Source organism: Amblyomma mixtum, chromosome 5, assembly GCF_055824585.1.
Source record: "Amblyomma mixtum isolate Tamu chromosome 5, ASM5582458v1, whole genome shotgun sequence".
Taxonomy (NCBI): domain Eukaryota; kingdom Metazoa; phylum Arthropoda; class Arachnida; order Ixodida; family Ixodidae; genus Amblyomma; species Amblyomma mixtum.
The window spans coordinates 197441620-197460774 of NC_143016.1; the positions used below are offsets into that span (position 1 = coordinate 197441620).

Genomic DNA, 19155 nt, shown 5'->3' on the forward strand with positions numbered 1-19155 from the left:
GCTACAAATTTTCGAGGGTCTTCAGCTTTGTACACAGAAAAACTGCGCCCCCTATTCGGCTATATTGATGCTTTTGAATGAATGAATTACAATTACTCCCTTATTATAACGCATAGTTTGCAGTACAACGCATAGTATAACGCATAGTATAACCCATAGTATAGCGCAATGTTTATGGAAATAATTTGAAAATAGATATTTTATGCTGTGCATGAAAACTAGCGCTAAAAGTAATTGCCTTTTCGCGCAAAAAAAAGAACGACTCGGTAATTAAGCCGATATTTATATTCCAATTCTGGAAAAAAGAAGTGAAACAAGGAAATGAAAGTCCCCAGCGTCCATACGCACTTGAATTGAAGTTCTTAAAATTGTTGCTACGCCACCGCCGAGTGATTCAGTTCATTGCGGGCGCAAGTCAGCCCAAATAAAGTGTCTCGTTTGGAAGCCATTGTCGCTGTTGCCCCGCCCACTGGACTGCAGTCACCACTACGGGACATGTTGTCTAGTTGCTGACCTGCTATCCTGCTATGCCTTCCACGGTGGAACGTTGTGCCGAGCCAACGCCCGTCGTCCTTCGTCGGCACCCTCAGCCGTCGACTTTCAATGAGAAACCAAACGAAGATGTAGAAGACTGGCTGGACGTGTTCAACCGTGTGGCAGTGCTGAACGCCTGGGACGACAGCTTTGGCACGTTTATTTTGCATTGGACGGCCCTGCCAGCACGTGGTTTGAAAACCACGAATCTTCCATCACGACCTGGGCAAAACATCAAAAAGCAGCTAATGGGCACGTTTACTAGCGTCGTGCGGAGAGAAAGCGCGGAGGTCCTGCAGCAGTCACGAATTCAACGCCAAAACCAGACCGTAGCTGCGTATGTGGAAGATATGAAACCCTTTTCAGGCGCGCCAACTCTCACATGAATGAAGAAAAGAAGCTTTCCTTCCTGATGCGTGCCGTAGAGGAGCAGCTGTTCTCCGGCATCATCCGGAATCCTCCAGAAACCATCGTCGAGTTTGTAGTCGAAGTTTCTACCACTGAAAAGACCCTTGACGCCCGGACTTGTCAGCACAACCGACCAGTTCAAGGGCTGACGGCTAGCCCCTCAGGTGATACTCCTGCAAGCGGAAATAACCTGAGAGGTCTAATACGCGAAATTATTGGTGAAGAACCTCTCCTGCTGTTGCCATCTCCAACACAGCAGACGCAGCAGACTCAGGTGGCGTCGCTAACATACATGATCCATGAAGAAGTACAACATGCGCCTCCCGTCTAGTCACCGCTGACACCAACGGAAGTTGAAGCTATGATCTACGGCACCGCAAAACGCAATCCTCCACCCCGAGACCCCCAAACCCTCTTCGACGGGCGCCAGCTCTATAAGAACGACGGCCGCTATTTCCCGCACTCCTACCTTACAACGTCGCAACAGCTCTAAGAAATGCCACGAGTGGAGGACTCCCGACAACCGCCCACTGTGTTTCCATTGTAGCCACGATGGGCCCATACTTCGCCACTGCCCGTACAGACGCATCGGTCTGCGGGGTTTCACCATCGACGGTCCACGACCGATCGCCTGCCAGCGACCACGGCAAATCGACGTATACCTGCCCAGAGGGGAGTACGTGTCGTCAAGCCGTCTCTTGCGCTGCCCGTCGCCGTCCACCACACGCTTGCGTCAGCGGGCCACGACAACGCCGTGGCTGTGCGTGGAAGTTCCCCTAGCCCCCGTAGGGGATACTAAATAGAGAAACCTGTGGAGGTGAGGTTGCTTGCGAGGAATCGACGAAGATCCGCCATCCAGAAAATCTTGGACCACACACCCCACCCACGATTAACATACCCGGCGAAGCCATGACCCGACGCCGACGATGACGTGCAACGACAAAACCACGACATCTCACTTAGAAGTATTTAATGACGGCCGGAAAGTTACCGCTCTGCTTGGCACAGGAGCCAATTATTCGGCGATAAATGCAACATTCGCTGCGCACCTGAGGAAAGTAATGACCGCTTTGACGGCCCACAAACTAGAACCGCAGGGTACCACCTCATATGCCATCAAGGCGATGCACAGTGCGAGTGACTGTCAAGGGACATACCTATCCCGTCACCTTCATTGTGCCAGAGAAAAGTTCCCGCGAAGTGATCTTGACCATGGGTTTCCTAATTAGTATCAGGCGAATATCGACCTGCGACCTAAGCTGATCACGCTTTCGACGGATGAGGTCATCCTTTCGGTCAGAACACTGGAACATCATGTTGCTCTTAGCGTCTTGGAGGAACTGACTTGTTCCGGTGACGATCACGCTTGAGCGGGGTGGGACATTGACTTATGTCCCACCCCGCTCAAGCGTGATCGTCACCGTGGGTGCCATGTAAGCCATTAACACTGAAACCATCATCGAGGAGAACATGCAATTGCTTCTAGACCGAGGAATCGGCATCGCAAGAGGCATCGCAAATTTCCGCAACGCCCAAGCCGAAGTATTCGTAACTTCAGCGAAGAATACCAGCACGTTAACACAGGAACGACGATTGCTTTCCTCGACAAAATATCCGACGTACGAGACTCCTTCGCCCTCACCAACCCATCCGCAGAAGATTCTTGTACCCCGCCCGGTGGCTCAGTGGTTACGGCGCTCGGCTGCTGGCCCGAAAGACGCGGGTTCGATCTCGGCCGCGGTGGCTGAATTTCGATGGAGGCGAAATTCTAGAGGCCCGTGTGCTGTGCGATGTCAATGCACCTTAAAGAACCCCGGGTGGTCGAAATTTTCGAGCCCTTCACAACGGCGTCCCTCATAGCCTGAGTCGCTTTGGGACGTTATACCCCCATAAACCAAACCAAGATTCGCCTGACCAAGGGAACTCGCCCGCTTTCGACATCTACCCAGCCCTGCCCGGAACAGACAAGCCCAGATCTGCAATCTGCTTTGAGGCTACAGAGTGTTTCTCTTCATCGCCGAAGGTCCGAGAAACGCTGATTGCGAAGCACCGCATTATAACCGGCCAGCACGCCTGACCTCTCCGCTAAAGCCACTATCGTGTGTCGCCCGGAGAACGACAAGCCATCTGAGACCAAGTGCGAGAAATTGTTCGTGACGACGCCATCTAGTTATCGAACACCCTGTAGGCAGCACCGGTTGTTCCAGTAAGAAAGAAAAACGACGGGGCACCCCTGATGTGCTAGTCACGGACAGAGGAACAGCATGCACGGAGGAACAAACGCAGACCATCCTGCGTTACAGCCAAATCAACCACCCGAGGATAACTGCGTACCATCCGCAGGCCAACGGACTGACCGAGCGCCTGAACAAAACCACCGCCGACACGGTCGCCATGTATGTCGACGCCGAACACGAAGCCTGGAACGTCATCATGCCTTACATCGTCTTCATCTACAACAGCGTTGTGCACGAGACCACCCAGATGACGCCCTTTAGGCTCGTCCATGGCAGGGAGGCCACGATCACGCTATACGCCAACGTTACCGAAGAAGATAACGTCGACGTCGCCGCCTACCTTCAGTGCGCAGAAGGAGCTAGAAGACTTGCCCGATTACTTATCAAAGACCAGCAGCCGGCCGACGGCAGTCCGTAAAACCAACGAAGACGCAACTGGGAATACATGCCAGGAGAACGAGTCTGGGTTTGGACGCGCATTCGCTGCCGCAGATTGAATGAAAAGCTTTTGCACCGATATATTTCGGCCCGTACAATTTTCATCGTCGGCTAGGTGAATTGGACTATGAAGTCGTCCCAGACGAAATGACTGCACCCCAACGACGCCGCGTACGACCAGAAGTTGCCCATGTCGTCCGCCTGAAGCCCTGTTATACCCGCTGAAGGACGCTGAGATTCCGCTCTCGATGTTTGTCTTTGCGCAAACCGTTTTATTTTGTAGCCGCCTTGCGTTTTAATGCACCGGTCGATGCTTGTTTGACAGGAGATTAATGCCGCGAGTATTTGTAGGATTTGTTCATTCCGTGCCGAAATCAAATATTGTCATTTTTCGTCCTAAAAACAAGATATGTCACCTATCAAACGACCTTTACTACAAGTCGAATAGAATTGAAATAGTACACTCATTCAGGTCATTAGGTGTAGTTTTCTCTGAACACATGCAGTGGGATGTACACATTCATGATATATCATTAAAATTATCAAGAGCTATTGGTCTTGTTTACCGACACAGGAATTTATTGCCACTAACAGTGAAAATATTTCTGTACCGCGCCTTATTCTGCTCTCACTTGAATTACTGCACACTAATATGGGCCACCACAACAAACACAAACCTACAGAAACTGTCAGTACTGGAAAAAAAGATGCTTTGAATAATATATGGGTTACCCTACGGACACACAACCAGGCACTTGTTTACCACATTCAGCATTGTAAACGTCCAGAAAATATATAATTATAGGTTAATTAAATCTTACATAACTGAACAAAAAGCCTACTTAAACACAATTACCCACTTAGCCTCACTTCAGGATTTCCAGACTCCATACCCACAACGTCACAAACCACACTGGTCTATACCTGTTACACGAACAAATTACGGACACCAAATGCTTAATTACCGTCTCCCGCTACTTTTAAACATATTTATTGACTCAAACATTGATGTCCTTCATATTCCGTTTTATACTCTACGTGATTTTATAATTCAAAGCTTGTAATTATACTAATTCTTATTCATAAGCAGCACTAACACCACTTTTGGAATCAAGCCTTGCATTGTGTTATTTTTTTTGCTTTACTAAGTGTGTTAATCTTGTATTACGTGTTGTTAATTCTTTTGTTGCACTTTTCTTTCTGTTTTTTTTTTGCTGCATGTGTGCAGTATGTAGAGAGCGGAATGTGTCTTGCTGCATGCCACTGCCTGAGGTGGTGAGAACTTAGTCAAGCGTCCTCGCTTTTTTTCTCACCACCTCCATCATATGTTATGATGGAAATAAACATTATTATTATTATTATTCAGAGCTGGCGGCCCGCCGCCTTATCACTTTTTTTGGGATGCAAAAAGTGACCAAATTTATCTCGATTAATCGCATCCAGGCAGAGCCGCTTCTACGCTGTTCCATAACGTTGTAGTAACTTTCGAAGCTTTGTCTCGAAAGTTCACTATCAGCTTTAAATCAGCACGGCCGAGAGCGGCGGACACTCTCTTCGGCGACCGTCGAGCACAACAGCTGCCACGCAGCCGCCGGGTCATTCAGTTCTTTGCGGGTGCATGTCAGCCCAAACAAATAGTTTCGTTTGAAAGCCATTCTCGCTGTTTCCCTGTTCGCCGTACTGCAGTCACCACTACGTGGCAGTATTGTTGTATGTGTTCTGAGCATTCTAACCCCTTCCAATTGTAATGCTCTCAGGGGCCTTTAGTGTAATGGCGTAAACAAATATTGAGCATATTGCTTACATTAAGAAAAATCCCTAAGAAAACTGCGTTCCTTAAGAACATAAACTGAGTCTAAACCAAAAAATATAGCTGCCATTCAACTACTGCTTAATCTGGTTAGAGAGTGAGAGCTATGGCGTATTGGGCATATTGCGCGCGGCTTGCCGTCTGTAACGTTGAGTGCGTTGCGGACACTGCGTAGGCATGGCAGCCACCATGCCACCCTTACAGGTGGCAGTTAATAGTTGATCACGAGAGTTTGCTCACCCAATGAATGCTGCGATCTATTCCTGCAGTTCCGCGTGTCTGCCGCACCGTTGCAAGCGCTAACGCATGCCCGCATCTTTTTCCCTCATCACCCCACGTACCTCAAAGCACGATTCAGGCGTCTACTGACCCAGGGAGCCAGTTATGCGCACTTTCTTTCCTTAAAATCACCGGAATGTAAAACGTTTTCAATGCAAGGCCAGCACACACAATGAACGCCAACTCGCCGGCTCCAACTGGTTGGCCTGATGCAATACGGCCGCGCAGCAAATGTCAAGCCGGAACATGTGGCGACTCTTTCGCCCCCTAATTGACCCAACGGAAAAACGCACGGAAACTCAAAAACAGCTCCAAAGAGCAATACAGAGCTTTCAGGGCAACACAGCTCAGTTGGCGCACAAGCTCTGGTACCAGTACTTCTGCGCCACCTAGGACCCTGATGCGTACTCTGATGCAGGCTCTGAGAGCGTAGAGCTGCATCAATCGTTCCAGCTCCATGACCTGAATGCGGCCCTGGCAAAAATGAAACGTGGCACCACTCCGGGCCGGGAGAAATTTACAGGCAAATCTTTAGCCAACCGCCCTGACCCGGCATACCTGTCTTTATTGAATTACATTAACTCAATCTTACTTGCGGAAGTTCCATTCCCCATCGACCGGAAGACCGCCCTGGCCACCTCCATTCCTAAAGCTGGGAAGGTCATCAACACTGACAACCTCCGGCCCATATCTCTGACTTCCTATGTGGCCAAACTCATCGAGACGATGGTACGCGACAGGTTGTCCGAGTCCATAGAATCCAAACTCTTTTTCGCAGACACCATGTTCGGGTTTCGGGCACACAAACCTGCACAGGAATTCCTGCTACAACTCAATCAGGCTTTCCTCCACCCCGTCGAATGCCCCCGCAATGACAAGGTCGTACTCGCCTTGGAGTTGAAGCGAGCATTCCACAAAACACCACCCACGAGATCATTCTCACCCACCTCTCTCAAACTAACTGCGGCAGAAACGCCTTTCAATACATTCGGCAATTTTTTAACCGACAGACAACCTTACTGTCGAATACATGATAAGGAACATGTCTCTTCTCATTTAGGAACCAGGGGTGCACCACAGGGCGCGGTGCGCTCTCCCCTGTTATTCAATCTGGCTATTTATTTATTTCGCGGGTTCGATCCCGGCCGCGGCGGTCGAATTTCTTTGGAGGAGAAATTCTAGAGGCCCGTATACTGTGCGATGTCAGTGCACGTTAAGGAACCCCAGGTGGTCGAAATTTCCGGAGCCTCCACTACGGCGTCTCTCATAGCCTTAGTCGCTTTGGGACGTTAAACCCCAGAAACCAAACCAAACCAAACCAAACCTATTTGTTTATTTACAAAACACTGCTGGCTTTATTGCAAAGTGTAAGAAGAAGAAGAGGACGCCTCCGCAGTGCCGCACTTCGTCGTCATCGCTGGTGGTTCGGGCGCGAGCCTCGTGCTGTGGCTGCTTCCTTCGGCTGGTTCTGCCATCTTGCTACGACCTGACCGCTGCGTGCGTTGGTCGCCGTGACCCACTAATAAATCCACTGTTCACTTGGTGGAGGGTGCAACGATCCCGACGTCACCCTGGAACTCCTTAGTCGCACGGTTTCCGTTCCCATGGAGGACCCAAGCCAGCAGCCCCCGACCCTACTTCCTGCGACCTGCTTCCACCTGTCACCTGTTCTGGTCCCTCACGTCCACGCTACCCTGCTATCTTTAGTGGCAGCTGCGACCAAGATGTGGAAGATTGGTTGTCAGCCTACGAACGGGTGAGCCGGCACAACAAAAGGTACGGCGCTCTGAAGCTTAACGTCGTATTTTATCTTACTGACGTCGCCAACCTCTGATATCGGAACCACGAGTCGGACATCACCACCTGGTCCGTGTTCAGAACTACGTTTGCCGAAGTATTCGGCCGCCCTGTCGTTCGCAAACTTCGTGCTGAACAGCGTCTCCGTTCGCGAGCGCAGAGGACCGGTGAAAGCTTCACCAGTTACATCGAGGACATAGTCGATCTATGTAAACGAGTGAACCCATCTATGACGGAGGAAGATAAAATTCGCCACGTCATGAAGGGCATCGATGATGGCGCCTTCAACATGCTCGTGGCTAAGAGTCTTAAGCCTTAAGCACGAAGCCTTAAGCAGGAGTGGGTTCTAAAATGCACTTTGTCAAAAAGAAAACCTCCTTGCGGTACACGCTATTGAGTACACAATACAGAAGAAATGAAGGAGGAAAAGACACATTATACAATATAAGACGACACCTCGCGTCAAAATGAGCACTGGGGGAAAGAAAAAGAAAAATGTTGAATGCTGCAAAATTGTTAGGAATTCCTAAGAAACGCCGTAAACGACTCCACAGTAGAAGCCTCTACAGTATTTGCTTTCAGGACATTCCATTCCCGCACCGTACGGGGGAAGAAAGAATTCTTATATGTTTCAGTGTGGCATGAGTGCTCCTTCATTTTTAAAGAATCGTAGGATCGTGTTAACGACCCGAGACGAGCTCAATGTACTTGACGCCGCTCATTCCTAACTTGTTGTGAGCAATCATATGCATGTACTTAAGCCTCTCGCGGTATCTCCTGATCTGCAAAGACTCCAAATTTCCTTTCTGAAGTAGCATGTTAGGGGACGTCTGCCAACTGTATGAATTATAAATGAATCGTACTGACTTTCTTGAATATTTTTAAGTGTTTTAATGTTTTCCTTAGTATAAGGGTCCCACACAACAGAGGCGTATTCTAAAACAGGCCGGATAAAGGTTTTGTATGCTAGTAACCTAATTTCCTGCGTGGAGTACCGGAGAGACCTTCTTAAAAAGCCAAGTCTTTTCATACATTTTTTTGAATATCAGAAATGTGTTTGTTCCACAGTAGATCAGAGCTAATTGTTAATCCCAAGTGCTTGTAGCTGTCCACGGTAGACAGAGGACGGCTACTAATAGTATAGGCAAAACTTCATGGCTGCTTCTTCCGCGTGATAGACATTGAAACTGTTATTTTAGTATTAATACTCATCTGCCACTTTGAGCACCAATCATGAATTTTAGCCAAGGCATCATTAAGAAAAAGCTGGTCAGCAGGAGTTCGAATTTCATGATATAATACACAATCGTCGGCCAACAACTTGATTTTGGCAGGAATTTCTTTAACAATGTCATTTATAAAAATTAAAAAGAACAATGGCCCGAGTACTGAGCCTTGTGGGATACCGAAGCTTACCAAAGCTGGGCTCGAACATGCATTTGCGATTGATATGGACTGAGATCGAGACGATAGATACACCTGTATCCACGCCAACAGTCAATCATTTTTCTAGATATTCTTTAGCTTTAGCAAGAACATTTCGTGTGAGACGCGGTCAAATGCTTTTTCAAAATCTAAAAAAAATCACATCAATTTGACACCGGTTATAAACGGCGGTGCAAAATTCTGAATCGCCTTCAGAAGTTGGGTCACTGTAGAAAAGCCCTTACGAAAACCGTGTTGCCGGTCGTCCATTACGTGGTTGGTTTCCAGGAAGGCTGATATATGCCCAAAGAGTATACGTTCAAGTATGTTTGAAGAAGTGCACAATATAGATATTGGCGTATATGAGCTAAGTAGAGATGAGTTTTCAGTTTTGGGAATGCGAATAATTTTTCCGTGCTTCCAGTCCTCTGGGAGCTCGGCGCTTAATAGAGACCTCTTAAATATGAGCGTTAAGTACTTAGTACACCATTCGGCATATCTCACATGAAACGTATTTGGTATGTCATCAATTCCCGGCGTCTTTTTGCGTCACAGCTGACGCACCTAACGGTCCTGCTGGGCTTTGTGGCCGGTGTGCAGCATGCGTTGTACGCCGATGACGTTACCCTGTATGCCACACAGGGTTCCCTCGGAGACATCGAGGCCAACCTGCAGGAGGCAGCGACCATAGTCGACTGTTAAGCTCGCCGATGCGGCCTCCAATGCTCCACCCAAAAGTCTGAATTTGTGCACTTACGCCTCTCACCGAAGTTCACTGCCTTAATTTAATTGTCTCGTGAGACAGGTCCAATCCCTGTTTACGCGTATACATAGAGACGGTCAGAAACAACACTGAGCAAGCACCGTCAGGTGGGGGACTAGCTGGGCCGCTTGGTCCGCCGTGTTTCTAACAAGCGCGGGGGATTACGAAGTAAGGATGCCTAGCGGCTGGCGCATGCATTTGTATCCAGTCGAGTTCTATATTCGACTCCATACCTCCACCTAAGGAAGCAAGACGAGGATGCACTCGAAGTCATCCTCCACAAAATTGTTAAGTGGGCTCTGGACCTCCCCGCGAACTCCTCCGACAAGCGGCTCCTGGGGCTGGGCATGGCGAACACATTTCGGGAGCTCCTGGAATGGTACGACGAAACAGCGCTGACGACGAGACGGAAGAAGAACATACATATACATGCGCTGTGTCTGTCAAAGAGACAAATCAGGGCATGTGTCTGTCTCTTCTTCTTCCGTCCCGTCCGTCAGCGCTGTTTTGTCGTTCCATTCAACAAGAACCAACCAGCCCGACTCAGCGCTCTGCTTTGCTCCAGGAAGCCCACTTGGCCAACCAATGCACACGTCTCTCGAAGAGGTCGTCGGGTCGCCTCCTCCTTGCCCGACTACACATCCAACACACCACTCTCATGGAAGAGCGCGTACGTATTTCATCCCAGTGGAGATGGGCCCTCCACGTGCGCCCTCTTCCCACGAACATGAACCGTGAGGACCACAATGGCCGGCGCCTGGTGCGGGCTGAAACCCTGGCCCGCCACTGTGAATCGAAACCCGGCGTATTCTACGTGGATACGTCCCGCCCCCACCATGGGGGATGGTACACGGCCGCAAGCGTCCACCTGTCCAAAACAGTCAACCCGTGACATAACACACGCGGAGGAGGTCGCCATTGTGTTGGCTGGATCTGATCCCACTTCGAAAACTATTATTTCTGACTACGAGGGGCCTATAGGAACGTTGAGCAGGGCTGGGTACCGTACCTAGCCTACCGCCTTCCACAAAACAGCATCTACACCGGGGACCCCGCTCACCGGCGTATCGTTTGGGCTCCTCCTCACATGGGCCTTGAGGGAATTGAGGCAGCTGTGCCGCCGCCCGCGCGATCTTTAACCGGGCATTCCCCTCCCACCCCGAAGATTAGAAACTTGAATCCATCAAACTGGCCACAAAAAAAAAAAATGACGCAGCAACAGTCTCACCCAGCTTGGTGCACAGGGATGTCCAGCATGATGAGTGAGACTCTTACTGCGTCATTTCCTTTCCTAAAAAAAAAAAACAATTTTCGATTTGTCCACCGAGCAAGCGATTTGGATGTTCACCAAGATGAGTAAAATTGTTATCGCGTCATTTTCTTTCCTCAAAATAAAAAGAAATATCGATTTGTCCAATAGGCAAGGCGCCGCGCCCAACGGGTGGTGACGTTCCGTGAACTCTCTGGCAGCGCTGCAGCACGCTGTCGCGTGAAGCTTTTTTAAAATATCATGTGCCAGTTTCGTACGAGCTCCGCGTGCCGTGGTTTAGTGCCATCTGCGCGCTGGTTTTTGAGCAGGTTGGTAGGTGGGGGAGCATTTCGATTAAGGACGCCGCTAAAGATGTTTACTCCTAAGTATTTGGCTGCATCAACTGTTTTTAGCTGGGGGAAGCCTAGCATGTAGCTATAACGAAGTGCATGGTTAATCTTGTTAGTTATTCATAAGACGACTGGTTTTTCGTCATTTAATTTCATTTTCCACTTGTCAAAACACTGTTTCACACTAATCAAAGCATCAGTTACCAATTTTTGATAGTCTTTGCTCTTTACTTCTCGAAAGCGTAATCAATCGTCAGCGGAAAGCAGGACGGTAACATTTTTATTAGTATTAGAAGGAATGTGGCTGCTATAGATTAAAAATAAAACTGGTCACAGGAAAGATCTCGGGGGACGCGGGAAGCTACGCTTAAGTATTCATTGTGTTCTACAACAATTATTCTCAACGATCTGGGCTCTATTTGACAAGTACGCACTTATCCATTGCATCACATTACAAATGATTCCCAGCACATTTAGTTCCTCAATAAGGTCAGGATACCACACTTAGTCGAAGGCCTTAGACAAGTCGAGACAAATCGCGTCAAACTGTCCCCTATTTTCCAATGCCCTTCCAAAGACATACGTTGTCTGCAGTAGTATGTTACAGCGGTAAGTTTTTTGCCTTAATCCATGCTATTTAGAAATAAATGGATTTGTTTCTTCCATACCTGCGTTTATTGATTTGGAAATGACGCGCTCCAAAAGCTTCCAACGACGCATTTCAGAGAGATTGGCCTCTAATTTTTGACATTTTGCTGATCTCCTGATTTGTGTAATGGCACTACCTTAGCTAAACGCCAGTCATCTGGGTCCTGCCTCTGTCGAAGCGAGGTATTGAAAATAACCAACAGATGGAGAGATAGTGCGCATTCCATTCCGCGTACCTCCTTAAAATGCATTTGGTATTCCGTCTGGACCAACCGACGGACTAAAAAGTATGGGTCATTGTGAAGCCACATACTGCCGTGAGGTTGTACCATGGTGGCATATACTCATGTTCCTGTGCAATCTTCGTAGGGAATCTAGTACTGCTGGGTTTTCGCATTTATCAATTTATCTTCAAAGTGCAGTGCTAAACGCCTGATCAAATCTGGTTGTTGTTCAATATCTTCAAATACCAAGGTGTCAGGCAGGGAGACACGATCTCGCCAATCCTCTTCACTGCCTGCTTACAGGAGGTATTCCGGGGACTGGAATGGGAACAGTTGGGAAGAGTTAATGGAAAATACCTGAGTAATATGCGATTCGCTGATGACATTGCCTTGCTAAGCCACTCAGGACAACAACTGCAAAGCATGATCAATCAGTTAGACAGGCAGAGCAAAACGGTAGGGCTAAGAATTAACATGCAGAAAACCAAAGTGATGTTCAACAGCCTAGCAGTGGGAACAGCAGTTCGCAATTGGTAGCGAGCTGCTGGAAGTAGTAAGAGAATATGTCTACTTAGGGCAGGTAGTGACCGCAGATCCGTATCATGAGAGGGAAATAACTAGAAGAATAAGAATGGGGTGGAGCGCATATGGCAGGTTCTCTGAGATCATGAATGGTAACTTACCAATATCCCTGAAGAGAAAAGTATACAACAGCTGTATCCTACCGGTACCCACCTATGGGCAGAAACGTGGAGGCTAACAAAGAGGGTTCAGCTTAAGTCAGGAACAACGCAGCGAGCTATGGAAAGGAAAATGATAGGCGTAACGTTAAGAGATCGGAAGAGGGCGGAGTGGGCGAGGGAACAAACGCGGGTTAATGACATCTTAGTTGAAATCAAGAGGTATAAATGGGCTTGGGCAGGGCATGTAATGCGAAGGCAAGATAACCGCTGGTCTTTAAGGGTAACCGGCGGAGTGGATTCCAAGAGAAGGCAAACGTAGCAGGGGACGGCAGAAAGTTAGGTGGGCGGATGAGATTAAGAAGTTTGCAGGGATACAGTGGCGGCAACTGACAAAGGACAGGGTTAATTGGAGAGACATGGGAGAGGCCCTGCAGTGGGTGTAGTCAGGCTGCTGATGATGATCTTGGATGGCCACTTGGTGACAATTGGATAGAGATGTTTCGGGCGACGGCAACGGCGTCGAGTGGCCGAGCCTGCCTTCGGGTCATCGGACGGAGCGTGATGCTGTTGCAAGGTCAAGCTGGTGATGGTAAATGAAGGACGGCTGCGGCGTGGGCAGAGGTCTCGTGTTTCGGGCTTCCGGCGGAGGATTACGAGGTCGCTCATTCAGCTGCTGGAAGGCTGCGTGAAACTCCTTTCCCACTGAGGCACCGAACAGAAGACTTGCCGCAGTGGTGACATCGACTCAACAGAGATCGATGACTTAATGTTTAGGCCTTTCCATCGATCCAGCTGTGCGAGAGCATCAACACAGACCCTTTGCCTGTGCATTGTACATGTCGTTTGTGTTTCCTCATTTTCGTCCCGTCTTTTGCGCAAGTACGTACCCCTCTCATGCTATGAACCAACTCGCCCAAATTAGAGTTGTAATAGACCCTTTCCTTGAGTGGTACCAAGGGTGTTACCGTGGGTGGACCCGTGGGTGGTACGACCAGTGTCCACAAGTGCCCACCTGATTGGACATCGTTCTCCGAACTTTATTCCCCAGCCAGGGATCTAGGGAATACGAAGTGGGGGCTGTTGGTCCGTTACGGAGATTTATATCTAAACTGTAATTACGTATGCAAAATAAACCTACTGACTACTGTACAGTTTCCTTCATAACGGAGTTCGACATCGTCACTCAGAGGTGGGACGTGCGGAGCTGAACGAGTCAGATTGCCCAAAGGCCCCTTGTCTCCAACACTGGTGGCAGCGGAGGGATAGAAGCGCAGTCACCAACAGTATGTAAATGCGACCCTTCTTTCTTATTGAACGGGCTCATTTGTTTCAATGTAAAGGCAGGTTACTGGTGATGTTCTCCATGCTCCAGATGATAGGCACAGACGAAGATTATGAACAGGGTCTAATCGCTTCACATAGGATCCTCTTGCTGAACGATATACTACGCAACCGTAGTCTATCTTAGAGCGCACCAGAGAGCAATAGATTTGCAAAAGGCAGGCACTCTCAGATCCCCATCGTTTTCAGGACAGCACTTTTAGGATATCGATGGATTTAGAAGCTTTCTTTTTAGGGATGCTCATTGGTAAAAATGAGAGAATCTTGTCAAAAGTGACGCCTAAAATTTTTGTTCTTGCTTAATGGGTAGTGCGGTTTGGTTGAGCTACAGATTACGATTGACCTATAGGCCCCGTCGCAATGACAACTGTTTTTGAAAACAAAACTTGAATCCATTTCTGTCTGATCAAGCAAGTTTATTTAGTGTCAACTGCGTTTGCCTCTCACAGATAGACATGCTGGAGAAAGTGCATGGTATTTGTAGGCCAGCTGCGTAAATGGAATAAACTTTGGACATGGGGATTATTTTAGACAAGGAGTTCATTTTTGGAACGAACAGTGTCGTGCTTAGAATACACCCCTGGGGTGCGCAGCACTCTTGGGTGAAAGTCAAGAATAGAGTTGCCCTCAGGCGGTCTCTAAATGCGCAGTTAGCCAAGAAGCAGTTCAAGCAGCTCAGCATCCCGCCGCGGATACCTAGTTAGGTCACGGAAGATGCTGAACTTGCACGCGGTATCATCGACCTCCTCTAGATCGAAGACCACGATACAGTGTTGCTTGTGTATGAACGCCTTCCGTGTAGTGTTTTTTCGCGGACAAGGTGATCGGTAGTTGAACATACTCTTCTAAATCTGCATTGATGTATGCCAAAATGTCAATTAATAGAGAACACCTGAGTAAATTACGATTCGCTGATGACATTTCCTTGCTAACCCACTCAGGACATCAACTGCAAAGCATGATCAATGAGTTAGATAGGCAGAGCAGAAAAGTGGGCTAAAAATTAACATGCAGAAAACCAAAGTAATGTTCAACAGCCTAGCAAGAGAACAGCAGTTCGCAACTAGTAGCGAGGTGCTGGAAGTAGTAAGAGAATAAGTCTACCTAGGCCTGGCAGTGACCGTTGATCCGGATCATGAGAGGGAAATAACTAGAAGAATAAAAGAATGGGGTGGAGCGCATATGGCAGGTTCTCTCAGATCATGAATGACAGTTTACCAATATCCCTAAAGAGAAAAGTATACAACAGCTGTATCTTACTGCTACTCATCTATGGGGTAGAAACGTGGAGGCTAACAAAGAGAGTTCAGCTTAAGGACAACGCAGCGAGCTATGGAAAGAAAAATGATAGGTGTAAAGTTAAGAGATGGGAAGCGGGCGGAGTGGGCGAGGGAACAAACGCAGGTTAATGACATTTTAGTTGAAATCAAGGGCAGGAAATGGGCTTGGGCAAGCCATATAATGCGAAGGAAAGATAACCGCTGGTCCTTAAGGGTAACGGAGTGGATTCCAAGAGAAGGCAAACGTAGCAGGGGGTAGCAGAGAGTTAGGTGGGCGGGTAAGATTAAAAAGTTTGCGGGGATACGGTGGCCGCAACTGGCAAAGGACAGGGTTAATATCACAGACATCGGGAAAGCCTTTGCCCTGCAGTGAGCGTATTCAGGCTGATGATCATCATGATGATGAAATATCTCCGGGATTCAAGTACGAAGGTCACTCTAATGTTCACAATGCTTTCGAATGACTTGCAAAAGAGCTGCTGAGAGCTATTGGTCTGTAACTGCTAGGACTTGGTGGTTTTCCGGCTTTCAGAAAAGGTCCCATAACTGCTTTTTTCCACGCATAAGGTACTTTTATTTATTGATTTATTCTATTTATAGATACTGCGGTCTTGTACACAAGATCATATCAGGTGGGAAACAGTGTGTTAAGATACAAAAATATTACCACATACAAACAAAATAGAATTTCTCGTAGAAAATCAGCAAGAAAATACCGCGGCCAGGTCATCAACAACAATAATTTCAACTGCTCTTCAAATAAATTCAATGATGTCTGTCTGACATCATCCGTGAGATTACTTCAATCAGTGATGGTCCTTGGAAAAACAAATTTAGAACTATTAACTCGCGAACTTATTAGTGCTATGGAAAGAGAATGGCAATTTCTATTTTGGTGCACCGAAGAACAAGTAAGGATATTAGATGGGTGAACTTTGAAATTATTACTAATTAATTGAAAGAAAAACTTTAAGCGACATATGCGATCTCTGTTTGGAATACAGGGTAAGCGGCTTTTTTTTGGGGAGGTCACAGACTGATGCTCGCCCGTAAGTGTTATATATAAACCTCACTGCTTTCTTTTGTATTCTTTCAAGTTTATTTATATTTTCCTTTGTAAAGGGGTCCCACATAATTATTGCATCTTCTAAGATTGATCTAATAATAGTGTTGTAGGCAAGGAGGCGTGTACCAGGGGTCGCTTACTTAAGCGAGCTCGTAAGAAAAAGAGCTTTCGGAGAGCGTTTGCTGAAACATAGTCGACATGCTTGGTCCAAGAGCGGATATCAGAAATCCATAGGCCTAGATACTTATAATCTGTAACTTCATGAAGAAAATTATTTTTAGTAGTTTAGTGATATAGAATAGGGTTATTTTTATGTGTTACTGTCATGAATTCAGTTTTTTAAAATGTTATGACATTTGCCAGTTCTCACACCAAGAAACTTTTTTTTGCAAAATCATTATTCAGCCTAACTTATTTTCTCACACAGCACACAGTCGTCCGCATAAAAGTTAGCACTTACTTATAGGTCACTAACAATATCATTAATAAATATTGAAAACAGTAGGGGGTCTAGGACGGATCTCTGGGGAACGGCAGAATCGACAGGAGCGTGATTGGAGCAGGTTTTGTAGTTCGACACATTGATGGCGATCAGATATTTACGATGTTAATATCTGTTCATTATCTTTAACAACACTGCATTTATGAAGTACTTTTTTTGTGCGAAACCTTATAGACAGCTTTACGAAAGTCCATGAAGATAACGTCTGTTTTTTTTTTTCTTTCGTTGATTGCTGTTGGAAAACATGGCTTGTCTCGACCAGCTGAGTGCGTGTTGAATACCCTCGTCTGAACTCATGTTACACATCTGCCAGTGTACAGTATGCTCGTCGAGGAAATTAGTTTGATGATAGTAACCGATATTTAAATGAGCAATTTCAACAGTGCTTTGACGGCAGCTTCAGAGAGATAAGCAAACTTAAATGTAAAGCACCTTGTCTGGCTCTGGTACCCTTTTTTTAACGGAGCGTATTACTCTGATTCATGAAGTGTTATCGGCTGATTGTAGTCTTCATGTATGTCTGCTTTCGTTTTTCTGCTCTTCCTTTGTTCATTTAGAATGTGTTTGTGCAGCTGGATGACCTTGAGACCTCAGCAGGATGCTTCCCCAACATATTGGCCTGTTCTTGCAATGATGTTTGTGTACCGGGTGTTCTCATCAACGGAAGCGTGAAAGGGGTGTAATCACGAGTGAATTTGCGAACTTGTTCCCAGATTGTAATTGAGATTGTGGAACTGTTTATAGACGACACACATTTCTGCCAGAAAGTTTTCTCTGCATTTCTTCGAATGTACCGTGCTCTAGCCTCAGCCTTCTTAACGATAAGTTATCTGGTGTAGGATACCGACGGAGAGCTCCCTAGGCTTTGCTTTGTTGTTTCTTTACTAAAGTGCATTCTTGTGTCCAACATACTCTGTGGTTCTTCTTGACAAGTCCTGTTGTTTGTGGTATAGCGAGTGTTGCGGTCAATGGTATGCATGCAGTAAAGTTTTTGTTAATTTCATCTGTGCTGAGCTCTTCACAAAAGTTTTTTTGCAGAGGGGAACATGTTCTAAGAAGAAGCGACCAGTGTGCCAGGTGAATTTTCCAGTGCTGTTGTGTTGTGGGGATGATAAGAGTAAATGATGCTAGCCTAACGACAGCAGGTAGGCGGACCACTTCCAAGGGATCGTTTAAAACAACCAATTTAAGATCCTCAAAAAATACTGCATGTGAATGGTTATGTGAGAGGTGATGGACGAAGGAGAGGTGCACAACACAAGCTGTCTCCCAACTAAAATTTTATTTAGAAGGAAAAACAAATAAAAGCACCTGGAAAACGCCGCATGTCCAGCAATCACCTGAGGCAATCAACACAAGGGACAAAAAATCCAAACGTGCGTTAATGAACGTAACCCAACTAGCCAAGCTTGCCATCCTACTACAATAAAACGGACAGTTGAGCTAGTCGGTACATGTTGCTTGGAAAAAACAGCGCTAAGACGAAGGACAAACAAAAGAGGACAACAGGACCGGCGCTGACTATCAACTGCAAGCTTTATTAGAAACAACACGCAATAAATACTCCATCGACAACCAAGGGCGCATGTCAACACCAAAAACTACAAAGATACCTCAATCACCTGGATCAAGATACTTTAGTTCGCAGTCATAAACTGTTACAGAGGGGATGCTCACGCACGAGTCACTTTTTTTTTGGATATGAAAGGCTTGACTGATTTCCCGTGTTAGTTTATCTTTGTCTTGTACAGGATCCTAGTTTCATTAAAAGTGGGGTTACATGAATTTTCAGAAGAAGCAGGTTGGTTATTCTGGGAACAGTTCCTGTAATGCAAGGCCAAGTCTGACGACAGAGCCCCTTTTAAAGAAGTGTTGTGGTCTCTTAAGCGTGTGTTCAAGCACCTTCCTGTTTGACCTATATAGCCCTTCCCGCACGTGAACGGCACTTGATACACAACCCCTTCAGCACAAGGGACGAACCTCCGGACATGCTTAATCTGGCAAGCTTTTTTTGTTTGTTTTTTTCGTTTCTTTTCCTCTTCCCTGGCCCTTCTATCTACAATGGCGCACAATTTGCCGAGCTTGTTTGGTGCCGAAAAGAGAACATTGAAATTGAAAATT

The 19155-nt window shown here is 46.9% G+C and overlaps 1 protein-coding gene across 5 annotated transcripts in view; it reads right to left on the reverse strand.

The window, feature by feature from the left end:
* LOC149345374 (alkaline phosphatase-like) overlaps window positions 1-19155 on the reverse strand; it is a 244372-nt gene that overhangs the window by 211268 nt on the left and 13949 nt on the right. Inside the window, exon 2 of one of the 5 annotated variants that reach the window (XM_089546602.1) lies at window positions 9493-9597. The exons of the other annotated variants lie outside the window; for them this stretch is intronic. The gene's annotated coding sequence lies outside the window, so the exon portion shown is untranslated. The remainder of the gene's footprint in view (window positions 1-9492; window positions 9598-19155) is intronic. 5 annotated transcript variants of the gene reach the window in all.